Raw genomic sequence first — 20,251 nt, 5'->3', positions numbered from 1 at the left:
GTGTCAGCCAGGATGGTCTCGATCTCCTGACCTCGTGATCCACCCGTCTCGGCCTCCCAAAGTGCTGGGATTACAGGCTTGAGCCACCGCGCCTGGCGAATCTCTTTTAAGTGTGGAACAGTTCTTCAGGTTTGACTTTTGACACTTGTGAAGGTTTCAGGCCAGTTACTTTGTCAAATGCCTTCAGTGAGAATGTGTCTGATGTTTTCCTTGTGATTACACTCAAGTTATGCATCTTTGGCAGATTACAAAGTGACACTGTGCACTCCTCATGTGGCATGCGATTTCAGTTTGTCGTTACTCATGATGTTCACTGTGATCACTTAAGGTAGTTCTACCAGGCTTCTCACACTATAAAGTTACTCCCCACTCTTTTTTTTCACTTTGTAATGTATGTGTATTTTATGGGAAGTTACTTTGAAACTCTATATAGTCCATTCCTCATCAAACTCAAGTATTACTATTTTTTAATATATTATCTTTTATTATCATTATGATATTCAAACTGTCCCAGATTTGACTCTCCTTTGGCCTCTATATATGTCTGATGAGTCCCTAGGCAATACTTTGTAAAGGGCTTGATTTTTGCTGTGTTTAATCTCAACTTGTCATTTACGGTGTTGCTCACAGTATATCCTGAAGCTATATATAGATGGGTCTGGTTACCTACTTTTCTTTCTTCTTAAATTTTTACTTCACTTCATTCTACAGAAATTTTTAGGCTGCTTTTAAGAATGTGGGCCAGGCACAGTGGCACATGCCTGTAATCCTAGCATTTTCGGGAGGCCTAAGTGGGAGGATCACTTGAGTTCAGGAGTTTGAGACCAGCCTGGGCAACATAGTAAGACCCCCATCTCTACAAAAAAAAAAAAAAATTTTTTTTTACAAGGCCAGGCACGGTGGCTTATGCCTGTAATCCCAGCACTAGGCCAAGGCAGGCAGATCGCCTGAGGTCAGAGTTCTTGACCAACCTGGCCAACTTGGTGAAACCCCATCTCTACTAAAAATATGAAATTTAGCCGGGTTTGGTGGCAGGCACCTGTAATCACAGCTACTCAGGAAGCTGAGGCAGGAGAATCGCATGAACCTGGGAGGCAGAGGTTGCAGTGAGCCAAGATGGCACCATTGCACTCCAGCCTAGGCAACAGAGCGAGACTTGGTCTCAAAAAAAAGGAAAAAAAAAAGTTTACAAAAATGTGATGAAAAAATGTTACTAAACGCAAATCAGAGTTGCAAAGGTCAATAAAACACAGTCCTTTTTTTTTTTGAGGCAGAGTCTAGCTCTGTTGCCCAGGCTGGAGTACAGTGGCACAATCTCAGCTCACTGCAAGCTCTACCTCCCAGGTTCAGGCCATTCTCCTGCCTCAGCCTCCTGAGTAGCTGGGACTACAGGTGCCCACCACCACGCCTGGCTAATTGTTTGTATTTTTAGTAGAGACGGGGTTTCACCATGTTAGCTAATATGGTCTCGATCTCCAGACCACGTGATCCGCCTGCCTTGGCCTCCCAAAGTGCTGGGATTACAGGCCTGAGCCACTGTGCCCGGCTGACACAGTCCTTTTTTTGAGGAGTTCGCAGAAGGATTCAGACATCTCAGCAGAGTATGACCATGCCCAGTGAAAGGGCATGAAGAAGAGGGTACCTTAGGACACCAGAAGAAGGAGCACCAAAAAAGAAAACAAAGGCAAATCAGGATCACATACTAAAGGTAGGTGATTAAGAATGAAGGGAAGCTGGGTGCGATGGCTCAGGCCTGTAATCCCAACACTTCAGGAGCCCGAGGCGGATGGATCACAAGGTCAAGAAATCAAGACCATCCTGATCAACATGGTGAAACCCCGTCTCTACTAAGAATACGAAAATTAGCTGGGTGTGATGGCACGCACCTGTAGTCCCAGCTACTCGGGAGGCTGAGGCAGGAGAATTGCTTGAACTGTACTCCACTGTACTCCAGCCTGGTGACAGAGTGAGACTCTGTCTCAAAAAAAAAAAAAAAAATTGAAGGGAAAATTGGAATATGCACCAGCAGGTCTTAAATTTGAGGAGTAGATTGGACTCTGCTTGACATCCACCCAATCCTGAGAAACACAGGTATATCATAGATGTGGGTTATGAGAAAAAGCAAAAATCTTCTTGACAATTAAATGTTAGGTCTAAGTATCCAACTTGCTGGTAGTTTAGCTTAACCTCGACATAAAATTTAGAGTGCATAAGAGAGCAGACTGGCGGTGTGTTCGTTGGCTTTGCCAGTCAGGTATGGTACAGGTTGAACAGCAGGCAGATACTGCGACAGCTAGTGTGACAGCGGATGTTGCCAGCACTTCTGCAAATGGAAGGGAAGATCATATTTTTCAGCATGATCTGTGTACTACACACTGCCAAATGTTATCTTCTTTAACACTCCCAACTTGTACTAGGGATCAAAGAGCATTATCCCCATTTCATCAAAAAGAAAAAGGTTCAGAGCTTGTTCAAGGGGACTCGCGGAACAGTCAATTCTGGTCTACGGTGGTCTAACTTTTATTTCTTTTATTGAAAAAGATCCAGTCCTCTGTTCAGAAACTCCCGGAATTATATCCTCTGTTCTAGCACTGTCAAAGATTTAGCCATTTCATTAAACACTTTGTACTGAGCATTACTGACATAATGGTGAACAAACTCAGAACTTAATGCCCAGTGTGGTGTGTGTGGCAGAGAGCTTATCGCCCCATAATGTCCATTCTTTCCTTCTACCTTTTAGTAAGAAGGGCTCTTGCTGCCAGGAAAGTGACTAACAAACATCTGGCTAGTATAATATAAACAGAAGTGATGGGAACAGCTTCTGGTTACATCCTTATAAGGAAGTGACTTGGGGTGCATTAACCCATCATTAACTCAGGGCAGCCTACATTAAACTCACACACCTTCTCCCAGAAGTGAAGACACTGGCTATGTCCTTGAAAAGTCATAATTTGTTTAAAAAAGAAGGTGCTGCCTGTCATTTTAACTCCATGCTGCCCTTCCCGGGGCTAGAGAGTGATGAGCTGATGATGAACCTGTTTTGGCCTTGTAAATGGAGACAACATCCTAGGGAATGACAAAGTAATAAAACACAAGGAACCAGGATCGTGGGCAATCCTTGTGACAGTTTCCTCACCCCTCAGATGGTCGATTTGCCTGACTTGTGTGTGTGATCTTTACGTTGCTTAAGCCATTTGTATTTTGGTCTCTGTGAAAGGAGCCAAATATCCAAATTAATACAGCATTCAGACAGGTAAAGAGACAGTCACAAAACAGTGTGACAAGGGTTGAAAAGGGATAAGAATAGTCACCAAGCGAAGAGCACAGGGCAGGAGCAGCTAGTCCATAATTGGAATTGGAAAGTTCTCCCAAGAATGCAATGTGTCAGCGGAATCCTGAAGGCCAAGAAGCCGAAGGAAGGAGGTAAATGACCTGAGCAGAGAACAAAGGCCTGGACGAGGGAGGGGCTGGTGTCAGTGGGAAGAAGCAGGTGGCCTCTCACGTTTGTATGTAGGTTATTGCTGAAAACATGCTCAAGTAGTAGTTACAGGAGGATCTTATTTCCAAAAGCTAAAAATGTAAAATGCCTTATTACCCTAAAAAGTATAAGTAGATATGATTTAGGTAAAAGTATAGTACCCTATACTTTTTTTCTGTCACTATTCAAGATCTCACTGTTTGAACTCAGGAACTGAATAGATTTGGATACATTTTTTTGATAAATCCCTCACTATTTGAAATTGAACTACTCACATTCCAAAGCTGAGAAGCCAAATAGATTTGGGTGAGATGGTATTGCTTATGATTCAGACTCTAGCCTTATCGCTTTTGCTTTGGATCATGAGACTTACGCTTGTCACTATTATCAACATTCGTTTTTCATTTTCTTTTCTTTTCTTTTTTTTTTGTGAGACAGAGTCTTACTCTGTTGCCCAGGCTGGAGTACAGTGGTGCGATCTTGGCTCACTGCAACCTCTGCCTCCGAGGTTCAAGGGATTCTACTGCCTCAGCCTCCCGAGTAGCTAGGATTGCAGCCACGTGCTACCACACCCGGCTAATTTTTGTATTTTTACTAGAGACGAGGTTTCACCATGTTGACCAGGCAGATCTTGAACTCCTGGACTTAAGTGATTCCCCCACCTCAGCCTCCCAAAGTGCTGGGATTACAGGTGGGAGCCACTGTGCCCGGCCAACGGTAAGGGTTCTGTCAGTCAGTGTCTCTGTAGCACCCAGCCCAGATTCTGGCACACAGAAAGCATTGAATCAAAGTGAAGTGATTGAACTGTTCCTCAACAACATATTTGTCCAAATTAGACTGCTGGGACACAGCTCCTCCAGGTGAGAATTTTTAATGTTTGCTCACCAGGTAATAGAAGTTTGACTTTGTCATATGAGCCACACACAGTGGCTCACTCCTGTAATCCCAACACTTTGGGAGGCCGAGGCAGGCAGATCACCTGAGGTCAGGAGTTCGAGTCTAGCCAGGCCAACATGGTGAATCCCCATCCCTACTACAAATACAAAAATTAGGCCGGGCGCGGTGGCTCAAGCCTGTAATCCCAGCACTTTGGGAGGCCAAGATGGGTGGATCACAAGGTCAGGAGATCGAGACCATCCTGGCTAACCCGGTGAAACCCCGTCTCTACTAAAAAATACAAAAAACTAGCCGGGCGAGGTGGCGGGCGCCTGTAGACCCAGCTACTCGGGAGGCTGAGGCAGGAGAATGGCGTGAACCCGGGAGGCGGAGCTTACAGTGAGCTGAGATCCGGCCACTGCACTCCAGCCTGGGTGACAGAGCGAGACTCCGTCTCAAAAAAAAAAAAAAACAAAAAAACAAAAATTAGCCAGGCATGTTGGTGTGCACCTGTAATCCCAGCTACTCAGGAGGCTGAGGCAGGAGGATCGCTTGAACCTAGGAGGCAGAGGCTGCAGTGAGCTGAGATCGTGCCATTGCACTCCAGCCTGGGCTATAAGAGCGAAACTCCGTCTCAAAAAGGAAAAAGAAGTTTGACTTTGTCATATGAAGAATGATGAAGAGCTGGGTGCAGTGGCTTACGCCTGTAATCCCAACACTTTGGGAGCCAAGGCGGGTGGATCACCTGAGCTCAGGAATTCCAGACTAGCCTGGGCAACATGATGAAAAACCCTGTTTGTACAGAAAATGCAAAACTTAGCTGGGTGTGGTTGTGACTGCCTGTAGTCCCAGCTACTTGGGAGGCTGAGGTGGGAGGATCACTTGAGCACAGAAGGTTGAGGCTGCAGTGAGCCATATTTGTGCCACTGCACTCCAGCCTGGGTGACAAAGCAAGGCCCCAAAAATAAAAACGATAAAGAAACGTGTTGGCCGGGCGCAATGGCTGGCCAAGTGCAGTGGCTCACACCTGAAATCCCAGCACTTTGGGAGGCTGAGGTGGGTGGATCACAAGATCAGGAGTTTGAGACCAGCCTGATCAACATGGTGAAACCTCGTCTCTACTAAAAATACAGAAATTAGCCAGGTGTGGTGGTGTGCATCTGTAATCCCAGCTACTTGGGAGGCTGAGGCAGGAGAATCGCTTGAACCTGGGAGGCGGAGGTTGCAGTGAACTGAGATGGTGCCACTGCACTCCAGCCTGGGCAACAGAGCAAGACTCCGTCTCAAAAAAAAGAGAGATGTGAATAGCTAAACATTCCACTCCTACATACATATAAATGAATATGCATACATATGTTCACCAAAATAGCAGCATAATTCATAATAGATCAAAACTAGAAACAATCCAAATGTTCATCAGCAGTAGAACAGATAAATGTGGTGTTTTCACACACTAGAATGCAGTATGACCCAGCAGTGACAAACTGGCTGCAACAACATGGGTGACTCTCATAGATGTTGATTGAAAGAAGCTAGTTCTTGTGTGATTCTACTGATTAATATATATAAAGTTCAAAGACAAAGCCAATTGATTCCATTAGTAGGCTGATACTTAGCGAGAGGTGGTGGCTGGAAGGAAGCATGAATAAGGGCTGCCCCTGGTGTGCCAGCCATGCCCTCCTTGATCCAGGTGATGCTTATGTGGTCGTGTTTCCTTTGTGAAGATCCATCATGCTATGTGCTTATCTGGGCTCTTTTCTGCAAGTTTGTTTACTTGTGTTAAAAAGTTAACAAACTTAGCCAGGCTTGGTGGCACATGCCTGTAATCCCAGCACTTTGGGAGGACGAGGCAGGAGGATCGCTTGAGCTCAGGAGTTGGAGACCAGCCTGGGCAACATGGCGAGACCCTGTCTCTGCTAAAAATACAAAAATCAGCCAGGTGTGGTGACGTATGCCTGTAACCCCAGCTACTAGGGAGGCTGAGGCAGGAGAATCACTTGAACTGGGGAGGTGGAGGTTGCTGTGAGCCAAGATCATGCCACTGCACTCCAACCTGGGCAACAGAGCAAGACTCTGTCTCAAAAAAAAAAAAAAAAAAAAAAAAAAAAGTTAACAAACTTAAGGTAAAAATTTGTATATACAGCCAGGCCCGGTGACTCACACCTGTAATCCCAGCACTCTGGGAGGCTAAGGCGGGTGGATCACGAGGTCAGGAGATCAAGACTATCCTAGCTAACATGGTGAAACCCCATCTCCACTAAAAATACAAAAATTAGCCGGGCGTGGTGGCGGGCGCCTGTAGTCCCAGCTACTCAAGAGGCTGAGGCAGGAGAATGGCATGAACCCGGGAGGCGGAGGTTGCAGTGAGCCAAGATCCTGCCACTGCACTCCAACCTGGGCGACAGAGCAAGAGTCTGCCTCAAAAAACACATTTGTATATACATAATTCATGATTCTTCATCTGATTCTGAAGAAGTACTATAAATACATATTCTGAAAATTAAAAAAAATAGGGATATCAATGTTGAATATGTGGGCTGCTTAAAAGTAAAGAACCACATATAGTTTAGTATGCCTGGTGGATAAGTTAGCCACCCTTTCCTCCCTCTTTTTACCCTAAAACACCAGATACTTTGTTCATGCTGTTCTGTCTGTTTATGGTGAGAAACTGAGGTTGGAAAAAACAGAAGCTGAATTTATTGATTAACCCTCCACAAATGCCATTCTCTCTTTCTGGAAGAACTCCATTTGTGCACATAAGCTTCAAATATGTATGCAGCCAGCAAGGTTATCTGGATGAATGCCGCCTTCCGGGATTTTCCTTAGAAAGTATGTTGACACTGTGCAATCTGGTCCCACTACCACGTAAGCCTTACCCTTGAGCAGAGGAAAGAGAGACTCAGCAAAAGTGTTCCAAAGAACGCTTTCTTAGATGCAGAAGTAAAAAGTCCACATTATGTTGCAGCCATTCTGTCTTCCAAGGCCAAAGTCTCCAGATGGGAAAACTCCGGGGAAATTCCTGAGCTGCCCTTCCATCTCTGTCCTCATCGCTGCTCTTCCCGCCTTGTTCCTCAGCACCCAAGCAAGAAATCTGACATCAGCTTCAGTTCTTCTGGTTCAGTCATTTATGATTTAGAAATGTTTCGGAAATCCATCCCCTTTGTTCTCATAGACACTGACCTAATTTCAGGCTGTCGTCACCTTTCATAACTATTACTATAGCTTCCTAGTTAATCTCCTGTTCAAATCTCTTATACACTGAAACCAGAGCTGCCTTTCCAAAATGCAAATTAATCCAGCCTAGCCAACATGGCGAAACCCCATCACTACTAAAAATGCAAAAAATTAGCTGGGCATGTTGGTGCACGCCTGAATCCCAGCTACTTGGGAGGCTGACGCACACGAATCACTTGAACCTGAGAGGCAGAGGTTGCAGTGAGCTGAGATTGTGCCATTGCACTCCAGCATCTGTCTCAAAAAAATAAAATAAATCCTGTCACTTCTCTAAGGAACATTCTTCAGGGGCATGAATTCATTAGTCTAATTACACACGGACTTTGTAATCTGACATCAACCCACCTTTGGTACCTGTCCCTCCTCTTTCCATGATTGGATTGATTGCCATTCCATTCCAGTGCTATGTTCTCTCACACCTCTGAGTTTGTGGTCATGATGTTCCCCCTTCCCAGAATGCCTCCTCCCTGCCGCCCACAGGGACTGCTTTGGGATTTCAATACCATTTCCTGAGCAGCGTTGCCTCCTCGCTCTGCTTTCGGCTCAGACTGCCTTCTGTGCTGACCTGGACTGACCAGCACTGATACTAGATCTGCTATTTTTTTTTTTTTTTTTTTTTGAGACGGAGTCTCGCTCTGTCGCCCAGGCTGGAGTGCAGTGGCGCGATCTCGGCTCACTGCAAGCTCCGCCTCCCGGGTTCACGCCATTCTCCTGCCTCAGCCTCCCGAGTAGCTGGGACTACAGGCGCCCACAACCGCGCCCGGCTAATTTTTTGTATTTTTAGTAGAGACGGGGTTTCACCGTGGTCTCGATCTCCTGACCTTGTGATCCGCCCGCCTCGGCCTCCCAAAGTGCTGGGATTACAGGCGTGAGCCACCGCGCCCGGCCTAGATCTGCTATTTAAGTGCTAGGCTAAAATTGACAATAGCATGTCCTCTCCTCATTTTGGCATGTATAGCACTTGACACACAATAAGAACCAAGTTACTTTTTTTTTTTTTTTTTGGAGATGGAGTTGCTCTGTCGCCCAGGCTGGAGTGCAGTGGTGCGATCTCGGCTCACTGCAACCTTCGCCTGCCAGGTTCAAGCAATTCTAATGCCTCGTTCTCCTGAGTAGCTGGGACTACAGGCTTGCACTGCTACGCCCGGCTAATTTTTGTATTTTTAGTAGAGACAGCGTTTCACCATGTTGACCAGGATGGTCTTGAATTCCTGACCTCAGGGGATCTACTTGCCTCGGCCTACAAAAGTGCTGGGATTACAGGCGTGAGGCACTGTGCCTGGCCAGCAAGTGACTTTTTATAATAATTGAACAACTGAATCACTTTATTCTATGACACAAAGCACAGTTAATAGTGAAGAGATCTGACGTCATTTCCACCAAACTGAGACTTCATGGCTGGCTGAAAACAAGCCGTAAGGCTTTGGAGGTGGGGCTTCCTCTGGCATTTAGTTACTGCTGGTCAGAAGCCGTTTTAGCAATACTTGTTTCGTCTCATGTTGGGGAGCCCAGGAGCACTGAATATGGTCAAGGCATTCAAAAGAAACTTTCTAAGACCCTGGCCTACAGGAGCATTCTCTAAAACAGCTTCAAAGAAGAGATTATAGATAATTTATTACAACCAAAATTCTAATTACCTTCTTTTGTAGAGACAGGAAAATCTGCTTCCCCTTCTGGCTGATTGTGAGCCTGGTACGCAGACAATGGGTCTTCTTTTCAGATTCCAGGAAGTTTCGCTCTCTTCAACTTTCCTAAAATTAATGTTGCAGAAAGATAAATGAGTTTCACAGTAACCGAGGACTTTAGAAGTGGAGACAGTGGGTGAGGGAACTAGCATAGTCCAGGGAGCTATAGAAATGCTGTTTCACGGTGTGTAAGGAAATCAATTTTTCAAATTAAAAAGCCATATATTAGAAAAGGGGATCAGGGCCAGACGCCATGGCTCAGCCTGTAATTCCAGCACTTTGGAAGGCCAAGGTGGGAAGATCCCTTGAGGCCAGGAATTCAAGACTAGCTTGGGCAACATAGCAAGACCCCATCTCTAAAAAAAAGAAAAAAAGAGGCCAGGTGCGGTGGCTCACACCTGTAATTCCAGCACTTTGGGAGGCTGAGGCAGGCGGATCACCTGAGGTCAGGAGTTAGAGACCAGCCTGACCAACATGGTGAAACCCATCTCTACTAAAAATACAAAAATTAGCTGGGTGTGGTGGCATGCGCCTGTAATCCCAACTACTCAGGAGGCTGAGGCAGGAGAATCACTTGAACCCAGGAGGCGGAGGTTGCAGTGAGCTGAGGTCGTGCCACTGCACTCCAGCCTGGGCAACAGAGCGAGACTCTGCCTCAAAAAAAAAAAAATACATACATACATAAAATAAAATTTAAATTTAAATTTATAAAATTTAAATTTTACTTTTAAAAATTTAAAAGGGCCGGGGGCGGTGGCTCACGCCTGTAATCCCAGCACTTTGGGAGGCCGAGGCGGGCGGATCACAAGGTCAGGAGATCGAGACCACGGTGAAACCCCGTCTCTAATAAAAATACAAAAAATTAGCCGGGCGCGGTTGTGGGCGCCTGTAGTCCCAGCTACTCGGGAGGCTGAGGCAGGAGAATGGCGTGAACCCGGGAGGCAGAGCTTGCAGTGAGCCGAGATCGCGCCACTGTACTCCAGCCTGGGCGACAGAGCGAGACTCCGTCTCAAAAAAAAAAAAAAAAAAAAAAAAAAAAAAAAAAAAATTTAAAAGAAAAAGAAAAAGAATTAGCCAGTATGGTGGTGTCCCAGCTACTTGGGAGGCTGAGGCAAGAGGATTGCTTGAGCCCAGGAGATCAAGGTTGTAGTGAGCTGTGATCGTGCCACTGCTCTCCAACCTGTGTGACAGAGCGAGGCCCTGTTTCTAAAAAAATTAAAATAGGAGGTGGAGAAAAATAAAGAAAAGGAGATGAAAAGCTAATTAATTCAACAACACTTTTTGAAGACCTACCTCATGTCTGATTTGGCCAGGTGCAGTGGATCCTGCCTCTAATCCCAGCACTTTAGGAGGCCAAAACAGGAGGATCACTTGAGTCAGGAGTTTGAGACCAGCCTGAAGAACATAGTGAGACCCACATCTGTACACAAAATAAAATTAACTGGGCATCGTGGCGTGTGCCATTAGTCCCAGCTGCTCAGGAGGCTGAGGTGGAAGGATTGCTTGAGCCTGGCAGGTTCAGGTTGCAGTAACCCAAGATCCCATCACTGCACTCAGGCCTGGGCAACAAGCAAGACACTTTCTTTTTTTGTTTGTTTTGTATTTTTTTGAGATGAATCTCACCCTGTCACCCAGGCAGTGGCGTGATCTCGGCTCACTGCAAACTCTGCCTCCCGGTTTCAGGCAATTCTTCTGCCTCAGCTTCCTGAGTAGCTGGGATTACAGGCACGTGCCACCACACCCAGCTAATTTTTTATATTTTTGGTAAAGATGGGTTTCACCATGTTGACCAGGCTGGTCTCAGACTCCTGACCTCAAGTGATCCGCCTGCCTTGGCCTCCCAAAGTACTGAGATTACGGGCATGAGCCACCACACCTGGCCACAGAGCAAGACACTTTCTCAAAAAAAAATTGCTTTATTTTTCTCAGCCCACTAAGAACTTGAACATTGAAGTAACAATCTCAATGAAAGATTCTTAAATTCTTTATTGCCAGCCTCAGTTTAGTCTACTCTAGATTCATTTGTGAAGAATGAAATTATTTGTATCCACTTTAATTTGGCACCTTACATGGCACGGGTTTGGAGATTCTGTGCTTTAGCAGCCAAAATGTCACAGGCCTTGTTATTAATAGTTCCTGGTGGCATGGGATAGAGGAAAAAGACAGGTGGACTTGGAAACATTAGCTTGGCTGGGCACTGTGACTCACATCTGTAATCCCAGCACTTTGGGAGGCCAAGGCAGGCAGATCACTTGAGTACATGTGTTTGAGACCAGCCTGGGTAACATGGCAGAACCCTATCTCTACAAAAAATACAAAAAATTAGCCAGGTGTGATGGCCTGTGCCTGTAATACCAGCTACTCGGGAGGCTGAGGCAGGAGGATTACTTGAGCCCAGGAAGCAGAGGTTGCAATGACCCAAGATCGTGCCACTGCACTCCAGTCTGGGCAACACAGTAAGACTCTGTCTTGAAAATAAATAAATAGGCCAGGTGAGGTGGCTCATGCCTGTAATCCCAGCACTTTGGGAGGCCGAGGTGGGTGGATCACCTGAGGTCAGGAGTTCGAGACTAGCCTGGCCAACATGGTGAAACCCCGTCTCTACTAAAAATACAAAAATTAGCCAGGCATGGTGGTGCATGCCTGTAATCCCAGCTACTCAGGAGGCAGAGGCAGAATTGCTTGAACCCAGCAGGCAGAGGTTGCAGTGAGCTGAAGTCGTGCCATTGCACTCCAGCCTGGGCAACAAGAGTGAAACTCTGTCTCAAAAATAAATAAATAAATAAATAAATAAGTGGCCGGGCGCAGTGGCTCATGCCTGTAATCCTAGTACTTTGGGAGGCCGAGGCGGGTGGATCACCAGGTTAGGAGTTCGAGACCAGCCTGGCCAACATGGTGAAACTCTGTCTCTACTGAAAATATAAAAATTAGCCAGGCACGGTGGCGGGCGCCTGTACTCCCAGCTACTCAGGAGGCTGAGGCGGGAGAATCGCTTGAACCTGGGAGGCAGAGATTTCAGTGAGCCAAGATCGCGCCACTGCACTCCAGTCTGGGCAACAGAACGAGACTCTGTCTCAAAAATAAATAAATAAATAAGTGATTTTTAAATGGATAGGACGGAAGTGAAGAAATACCCATCCTCTTGTCTAGTCTGGGGAGTAACACACTTAAGAAAATGGACAGATGTTTAACTCTAGAGACATTAAAGAGCACTAACATCTCTCCTTAGGCATATAATTAGAAGCCAGTGCTTGCGGCCGGGCGCGGTGGCTCAAGCCTGTAATCCCAGCACTTTGGGAGGCCGAGACGGGTGGATCACAAGGTCAGGAGATCGAGACCATCCTGGCTAACACAGCGAAACCCCGTCTCTACTAAAAACACAAAAAATTAGCCGGGCGAGGTGGCGGCGCCTGTGGTCCCAGCTACTCGGGAGGCTGAGGCAGGAGAATGGCGGGAACCCGGGAGGCGGAGCTTGCAGTGAGCTGAGACCTGGCCACTGCACTCCAGCCTGGGCGACAGAGCGAGACTCCGTCTCAAAAAAAAAAAAAAAAAAAAAAAAAAAAAGAAGCCAGTGCTTGCGTTGTAGTTTTTAAGTCCTATTGAATACTAGATAACAATGGATATTTCTTTTTCAAGACTACCTGTCAGGAGATCTGAGGTTACCCTTTGATTTTTTGTTGTTGTTGTTGTTGTTTTGAGACGGACTCTCACTTTGTTGCCCAGACTGGAGTGCAGCGACGTGATCTCGACTTACTGCAACCTCTGCCTCCCAGGTTCAAGCGATTCTTCTGCCTCAGCCTCCCGAGTAACTGGGAGTACAAGTGTGCGCCACCACAGCCAGCTAATTTTTATATTTTTAGTAGAGATGGGGTTTCACCAGGGTGGCCAGGCTGGTCTCAAACTCCTGACCCGTGATCCGCCTGCCTCAGCCTCCCAAAGGTGCTGGGATTACAGATGTGAGCCACCACACCTGGCCTGTGTTTTTTTTTTTTTTTTTGAGACAGGGCCTCACCCTGTCACCCAGGTCGGAGTGCAATGGTGTGATATCTCAGCTCACTGCAGCGTTGACCTTCCCAGGCTCAGGTGATCCTCCCACCTCAGCCTCCCAAATAGCTGGGACCATGGGTGTGCACCACCATGCCCAGCTAATTTTTGTGTTTTTAGTAGCAACAGGGTTTCCTTGTGTTGCCCAGGCTGGCCTCGAACTCCTAAGCTCAAGCAATCCACCCACCTCAGCCTCCCAAGGTGCTGGGATTACAGGCATGAGCCACTGCTTCTGGCCTACTCTTGGATTTTATGTTGCAAAATATTACCTACGGCCGGGCACGGTGGTTCACGCCTGTAATCCCAGCACTTTGGGAGGCCAAGGCAGGCGGATCAGGAGGTCAGGAGATCCAGAGCATCCTGGCCAACATGGTGAAACCCAGGCTGTATTAAAAATACAAAAATTAGCAGGACGTGGTGGCGTATGCCTGTAATCCTAGCTACTCCGGAGGCTGAGGCAGGAGAATCACTTGAACGGGGGAGTCAGAGGTTGTAGTGAGCCGGGATCGTGCCACTGCACTCCAGCCTGGTGACAGAGAGAGATTCCATCTCAAAAAAAAAAAAAAAAATTACCTACGTTAGCCACACATGGTGGCGCTTGCCTGTAATCTAAGCTACTCTGTGGCTGAGACACGAGAACCACTTGAGCCCGGGAGGCAGAGGTTGCGGTGAGCCGAGATTGCACCTCTGCACTCCAGCCTGGGTGACAGAGCGAGACTCTTTTTTTTTTTTTTTTTTTTTTTTGAGATGAAGTCTCGCTCAGTTGCCCAGGCTGGAGGCCCCAGCGCGATCTTGGCTCACTGCAAACCCTGCCTCCCAGGTTCACGCCATTCTCCTGCCTCAGCCTCCCGAGTAGCTGGGACTACAGGTGCCTGCCAACACACCCGGCTAATTTTTTTGTATTTTTTTTTTAGTAGAGACGGTGTTTCACCGTGTTAGCCAGGATGGTCTGGATATCCTGACCTCGTGATCCGCCTGCCTCGGCCTCCCAAAGTGCTGGGATTACAGGTGTAAGCCACCACGCCTGGCCTGAGACTCTAAAAAATAAAAAAATTACCTACAGTTTCTTATCAGAATTACTGAATCATAACGCTACAAAAGTCCTTAGAGTCATCTGTGAGTGTTTCTCAGCTTGATGATGCAATAATAACTAAGAGTTTTCAAAAATATGTTACCTGGGCCTCCCTACAGACCAGTTGTATCAGAGTCTCCAGGTGGGACCTGGGCGGCTGCAGCTAGTTAAATCTCTCCAGATGATTCCTATGTTCCATGAGAGCAGAACCCCTGACATCCAACCTCCAGTTTAAAGAAGAGGAACTAATCCAGGGCCCAGATAATGACTGTCCAGGAGCATGCACTAGTGGCTCCCAGGGGTGGGGCCCACGTCCCCTGCCCCCAGGTCAGCACGCTTTGACTAAGACCACAAAGTCTCACCCAGATTCCAGATAGGAGAGAATGGTGACTTGGTTCCATTTCAGAGTGCTTTTGCTTTGGTTTACTCCCAGCAGCAAATGGGCCGGGCTGGGGATGGAAGCCAAACACATAGGGTGTGTCTCCTGATACCTCTCTTAAATCTCAGGGAGACACAGTCAGGACTGCAATATCTTATCAGTGCCTGGATGGGGTGGGGACTGCCAGGTAGGGGAGGAGAGATGTGGACTCGCTGCCTCCTGTATCCCCAGCCTCCTCAGCACCTAGAAACAACTTACGCTGCCTTATAAGGCTCAAATGCTGCTGCCAGGGAGCTGTGGGGCCCAGGCCTTGAATTTTTGGTGCACCAGTGCTTGACAGGCTCCCCTTATCTCTGCTTGCACCGCTGGGCCTAGGGGTTTTTCTATTGTTTTTCTAAAGGCATTCCAAGGCAAGGACAATGCTAATTTAAGTTCCTCCAGGCTCCATTTGTTTTTGTGTGTTTTTTTTTTTTGAGACGGAGTCTTGCTCTGTCGCCGAGACTGGAGTGCAGTGGCCGGATCTCGGCTCACTGCAAGCTCCGCCTCCCGGGTTTACGCCATTCTCCTGCCTCAGCCTCCCGAGTAGCTGGGACTACAGGCACCCGCCACCTCGCCCGGCTATTTTTTTGTATTTTTTACTAGAGACGGGGTTTCACCGGGTTAGCCAGGATGGTCTCGATCTCCTGACCTCGTGATCCGCCCGTCTCGGCCTCCCAAAGTGCTGGGATTACAGGCTTGAGCCACCGCGCCCGGCCTGTTTTTGTGTTTTTTTAATTACAGCGGGGTCTCACTATGTGGACCAGTCTGGAATGCAGTGGCTGGAATGCTGTGCACTACAACAGGCTCAATTCTCTCTCTCTCTCTCTCTTTCTCTCTTTTTTTTTTTTTTTGTCAGAGATGGGATCAGCCAAGAACAGACTCAATTCTTGACCCTCCTAGTTTTCTGAGACTGCATCCACTTTGATAGTTTCTACTGAGTCCAAATTAGAACATCCCAGCTGGTCGACTGTCTCCCAGGAAGCCCTCGGAGAGGAGCGGTGCATAGGGGGGCACCTGGACACCCCTCCCCCCGCCCCGAGTAGTGTCAGGCAGCCTTGTCTATTTACATCCTTTCACCCTTTCTCGGGAAGCTATCAGACGATGTGCTCCCCCAGATGAAGAAGTAGTCCCAGGAAAAAGGAGACATGGGATACAGGGATTCTGAACCCAGGGGAGGACAAGGGAGTTCCTGGGAGGACAGCTGTGCTCCCGCCTAGCAATAGCGAGCAGCCGGTCCAGACTGCAGCTATGACTCAGAAGACAGACATGCGGAGGGTTGTGATCACAGAGTAACGATGGTCCTTGTACATGAAGATAAAAATGCTCAGGTGTGCCCAGGTTAAAGAAGATGAAAGGCCCCGCTTCCCAGAGCGCCCGGGGGCACTGATGATCTCTTCCAGGTCTGTTTCCACCCACTGCAGCCGTGGTGAATCTAGAGGCAGAAAATCCAGAGCAGCCCATGCCCTTTGCCCATGTTTCTGCTGGTCAGCCAGCACCTCACTGACACTACGCCCTGTGACACAACCCCAGAGGGACTCTGGAGAACTCGAGGGGACGTGGAAGCCAGCCTCTGCCCGGAAGCTCCACTCAGGTCATCTTCAGGGAGCTTGCAAGCCGTGGGAGCATGGTTGCCCTCCTCTTACAAAGCTAGGTCTGTGCTTACTGCTCAGTTTTTTTCCAACTCAACAATGTTTTTGAGAGATTCACAGAGAGATAAAAACAATTAAGAATAAATGCCAGGGGGTTTTTATTAACAATTAAGAACAAATGCCAGACACAAAGGTCTGGATATTGGTTACCTCTGGAGAGGAAAGGGGACGGAATGGCAGAGTGCTCAGGGGTCTCTGGAGGTGCTTGTGTCTCCAGTGTAGTCACATGAGGTTCACTTTATTCTTTGCACATACATTTTTTTTTTTTTTCTGAGACGTAGTCTCACTCTGTCACCCAGGCTGGAGTGCAGTGGCGCAATCTCAGCTCACTGCAACCTCCACCTCCCATGTTCAGGCAATTCTCCTGCCTCAGTCTCCTGAGTAGCTGGGACTACAGACATGTGCCACCACGCCCAGCTAATTTTTGTATTTTTAGTACAGACGGGGTTTCACCATATTGGCCAGGCTGGTCTCGAACTCCTGACCTCAGGTGATCCGCCTGCCTCAGCCTCCCAAAGTGCTGGGATTACAGGTGTGAGCCACTGTGCCCGGCCTGTATATACACATTCTAAACCCCGTTATCTATAAAATATTTTGAAATAAGCACTTTTAATGAATTAAGGATTGTTTTGGAAAAGAAAGAAAAAAACTTTTTTTTTTGTGAGACGGAGTCTCGCTCTGTCGCCCAGGCTGAAGTGCAGTGGCGCGATCTCAGCTCACTGCAAGCTCCGCCTCCTGGGTTCACACCATTCTCCTGCCTCAGCCTCCAGTGTAGCTAGGACTACAGGCGCCTGCCACCACGCCCAGCTAATTTTTTTTTTTGTTTTGTTTTTTTTGTTTTGTATTTTTAGTAGAGCCAGTTTCACCGTGTTAGCTAGGATGATCTCGATCTCCTGACCTCATGATCCGCCCGTCTTGGCCTCCCAAAGTGCTGGGATTACAGGCATGAGCCACTGGACCCAGCCAAGAAAAAAACTTTCTACTGAAATAATTGGCTGAGATAGAAGTAATTATGTCTTAAATGATCTAGATAATTTTATGACTGACTGAAGCCTTAGCATCAGAAGCAAGGTCTGTACATTTCCTGCCAACCTTGACTCACTGAGCAAATGAATTTACCTTCAACAATATGTACAGTCCAGACGTGCATTTGTGCCTGTCTCATTCTCAATATGAAATATGTTTTGAGAATTATTTGAGGTAAAAACAACAAATGATCTCTTTTGTCCACATACTTTTCACCATTCCTTCCTTGGCAGCCAAGTCAAATCAGCTGGCTCTTTGGTGACTTGGCACATTAAAATTAAAATTTGCTCCAGTGGACCTCACAGTGCTTTTTTTTTTTTTTTTTACCAGCACAGTAGCTGGAGAAGGGTATTTTGAAGTCAGGAGGTAATGCTGATTGGCCTGGGCAGGGAACACTGTGTGATTAAGCAGCGAAGGGGATAAGGGACAAATTCCAGGAACCCTGCTTATCTCTGCTGGAATTACTGTACTGCAGGTCTCAAATCCTGAAGGATCCTGTATTTGTTTTCACCTGGAACCTGGACCACATTCAGGTGGCAGATTAAAATTAAGCCAAATTCATTTCAGGCCATCCTAATGAATTTTTAATTAGCATCAGTGCATAGTGTAGGAATTTGCAGTTCATAGTCCACTTGTAAGTTGAAATTAGAAACTGCAAGGACAGTAATATAAGTGGGAGGAGAGATTACATTAATCCCTTCAACAAATATTTGTTGGCTGGCAGCTGTGCTAGTGGGTAATAATAACACAGCGAAGAGCCAAACCAAAGTTCCTCCCCTATAGGCCTTTCTTTCCAGTGGGAAGAGGGTAGAGGGTACAGTCAATAAATCCAAATATATATATTTATGTGTACACACACACACATATATATATAAAACAAGTGGTATGTGCTGTGAAGAAAAAGTAGGGTAAGGCTCTGGAGAGGGCCAAGGGTGTGCGTGAGTGGGATGGTTATTGTATAGAGATTGGCCAAGAAAGGCCTCTGGTAAGATGATCTCTGAAGGAAGTGGGATTAAGTGGTCCAGCTTTTGGAAAGACAATTGTGCTGGGCAGAGGGAAGAGCAGGGGCTACGTCTCTGCATTCCACGGTTACAAATAGAGGGTAACATTCGCCGTCCACCCCTCAATGCCTCTTTACTGTGACCTTTAGGAGATGCAGAACTTCAGTGTCCATCAGTCAGAGGCAATGCCCCTGACCCACACGCCTCTAGTTGAGAGATAGACAGAGTTGGAATTACAGGACCACAGACCTGACCTGGAACAAGACTTGCAAGTATGTCAGGGAGCTGCACCCTAACCTAGCAAGAGACTGGCCAGGTACCATTTTCTGTATGGTTATGATGAAGCAGCTGGTACAAATGTTAGGGGACAGTTGCACATGGTGTGGGAAAAGCCCAGCACTTGGCCTCTGGTCTGGCTTTTCTACCTTTGGAACTTTTACTGTTGTCTGTGGGTCCTGGGGTCTGTGATTGGACAAATGAAGGTAGGTAAACTGGGAAGGACAGGACAAGGAACACAATAAGATCTGCTTTGGCCAGGTATGGGTGGCTCAAGCCTGTAATCCCAGCACTCATAATTACTTACAAAAGCATTCATTCATAACTTACAAAAGCGTTCATAATGGTGGCCTTTGAGAGCTGGGATTATGGACAAATTTTATACCTTTTTGCTACCTTTATGTGAATTTCTACAAATTACTTTTTTTTTCCTTTTTGAGACAGAGTCTAGCTCTGTCGACCAGGCTGGAGTACGGGGCACAATCTCAGTTCACTGAACCCTCCCGGGTTCAAGCAATCCTCCTGCCTCAGCCTCCCGAGTAACCAGGACAACAGGCATGCTCTACCACACCCGGCTAATTTTTGTATTTTTAGTAGAGATGGGGTTTCGCTATGTTGGCCAGGCTCGTCTCGAACTCCTGACTGCAAGTGATCCACCTGCCTCAGCCTCCCAAAGTGCTGCGATAACAGGTATGAGCCACTGGACCTGGCCTACAAATTACTTTAGCAACAGAGAAAGAAAGTGAGCAAAGTTATGCACAAGTGTATTAACAAATTGCTCTCCTGTACCTAAATCAGTCATTCCTTTTTTTGAGACAGAGCTTCACTCTTGTTGCCCAGGCTGGAGTGCAATGGCACGATCTCTGCACACCACAACTTCTCCCTCCTGGGTTCAAGTGATTCTCCTGCCATGCTTGACTAATTTTGTATTTTTAGTAGAGACAGGGTTTCTCCATGTTGGTCAGGCTGGTCTCGAACTCCCAACCTCAGGTGATGCACCCGCCTCAGCCTCCCAAAGTGCTGGGATTACAGGCGCGAGCCACTGCACCCAGCCACTAAATCAGTCATTCTATCCAGTTCCTTGCATTTACTCCTTTCTTGTGCTAACCCACAGCCAGTACTTAAGAGTATTTAAGTCCTCTCTCCTTTCATGAGTCACTCTTTTTTGTCTTGTGACTATACTTGGAAATTATTTATTTATTTATTTATTTATTTATTTATTTTAGACGGAGTCTTGCTCTGTTGCCCAGGCTAGAATGCAATGGCGTGATCTTGGCTCACCACAACTTCCACCTCCCAGGTTCAAGTGATTATCCTGCCACACCCAGCTAATTTTGTATTTTTAGTAGAGACAAGAGTTCACCATGTTGGCCAGGCTGGTCTCGAACTCCTGACATTGTGATCAGCCCACCTCAGCCTCCCAAAGTTCTAGGATTACAGGCGTGAGCCACCGTGCCTGGCCTACCTAGAGCATTATTTAAACCTTAAACCT

General features: G+C 46.9%; 1 long non-coding RNA gene across 1 annotated transcript; it reads left to right on the top strand.

Moving 5' to 3' along the window:
- Window positions 1–15,706: 15,706 nt before the first annotated feature.
- LOC139356644 (uncharacterized) lies at window positions 15,707–20,251 on the top strand. Its single transcript, XR_011608826.1, has 2 exons — window positions 15,707–16,233; window positions 19,986–20,251. It is a non-coding gene; the product is annotated as an uncharacterized lncRNA (long non-coding RNA).

This window comes from Macaca nemestrina, chromosome 1 (genome assembly GCF_043159975.1).
Source record: "Macaca nemestrina isolate mMacNem1 chromosome 1, mMacNem.hap1, whole genome shotgun sequence".
NCBI lineage: Eukaryota > Metazoa > Chordata > Mammalia > Primates > Cercopithecidae > Macaca > Macaca nemestrina.
This window is presented reverse-complemented; position numbering and strand designations above follow the sequence as displayed.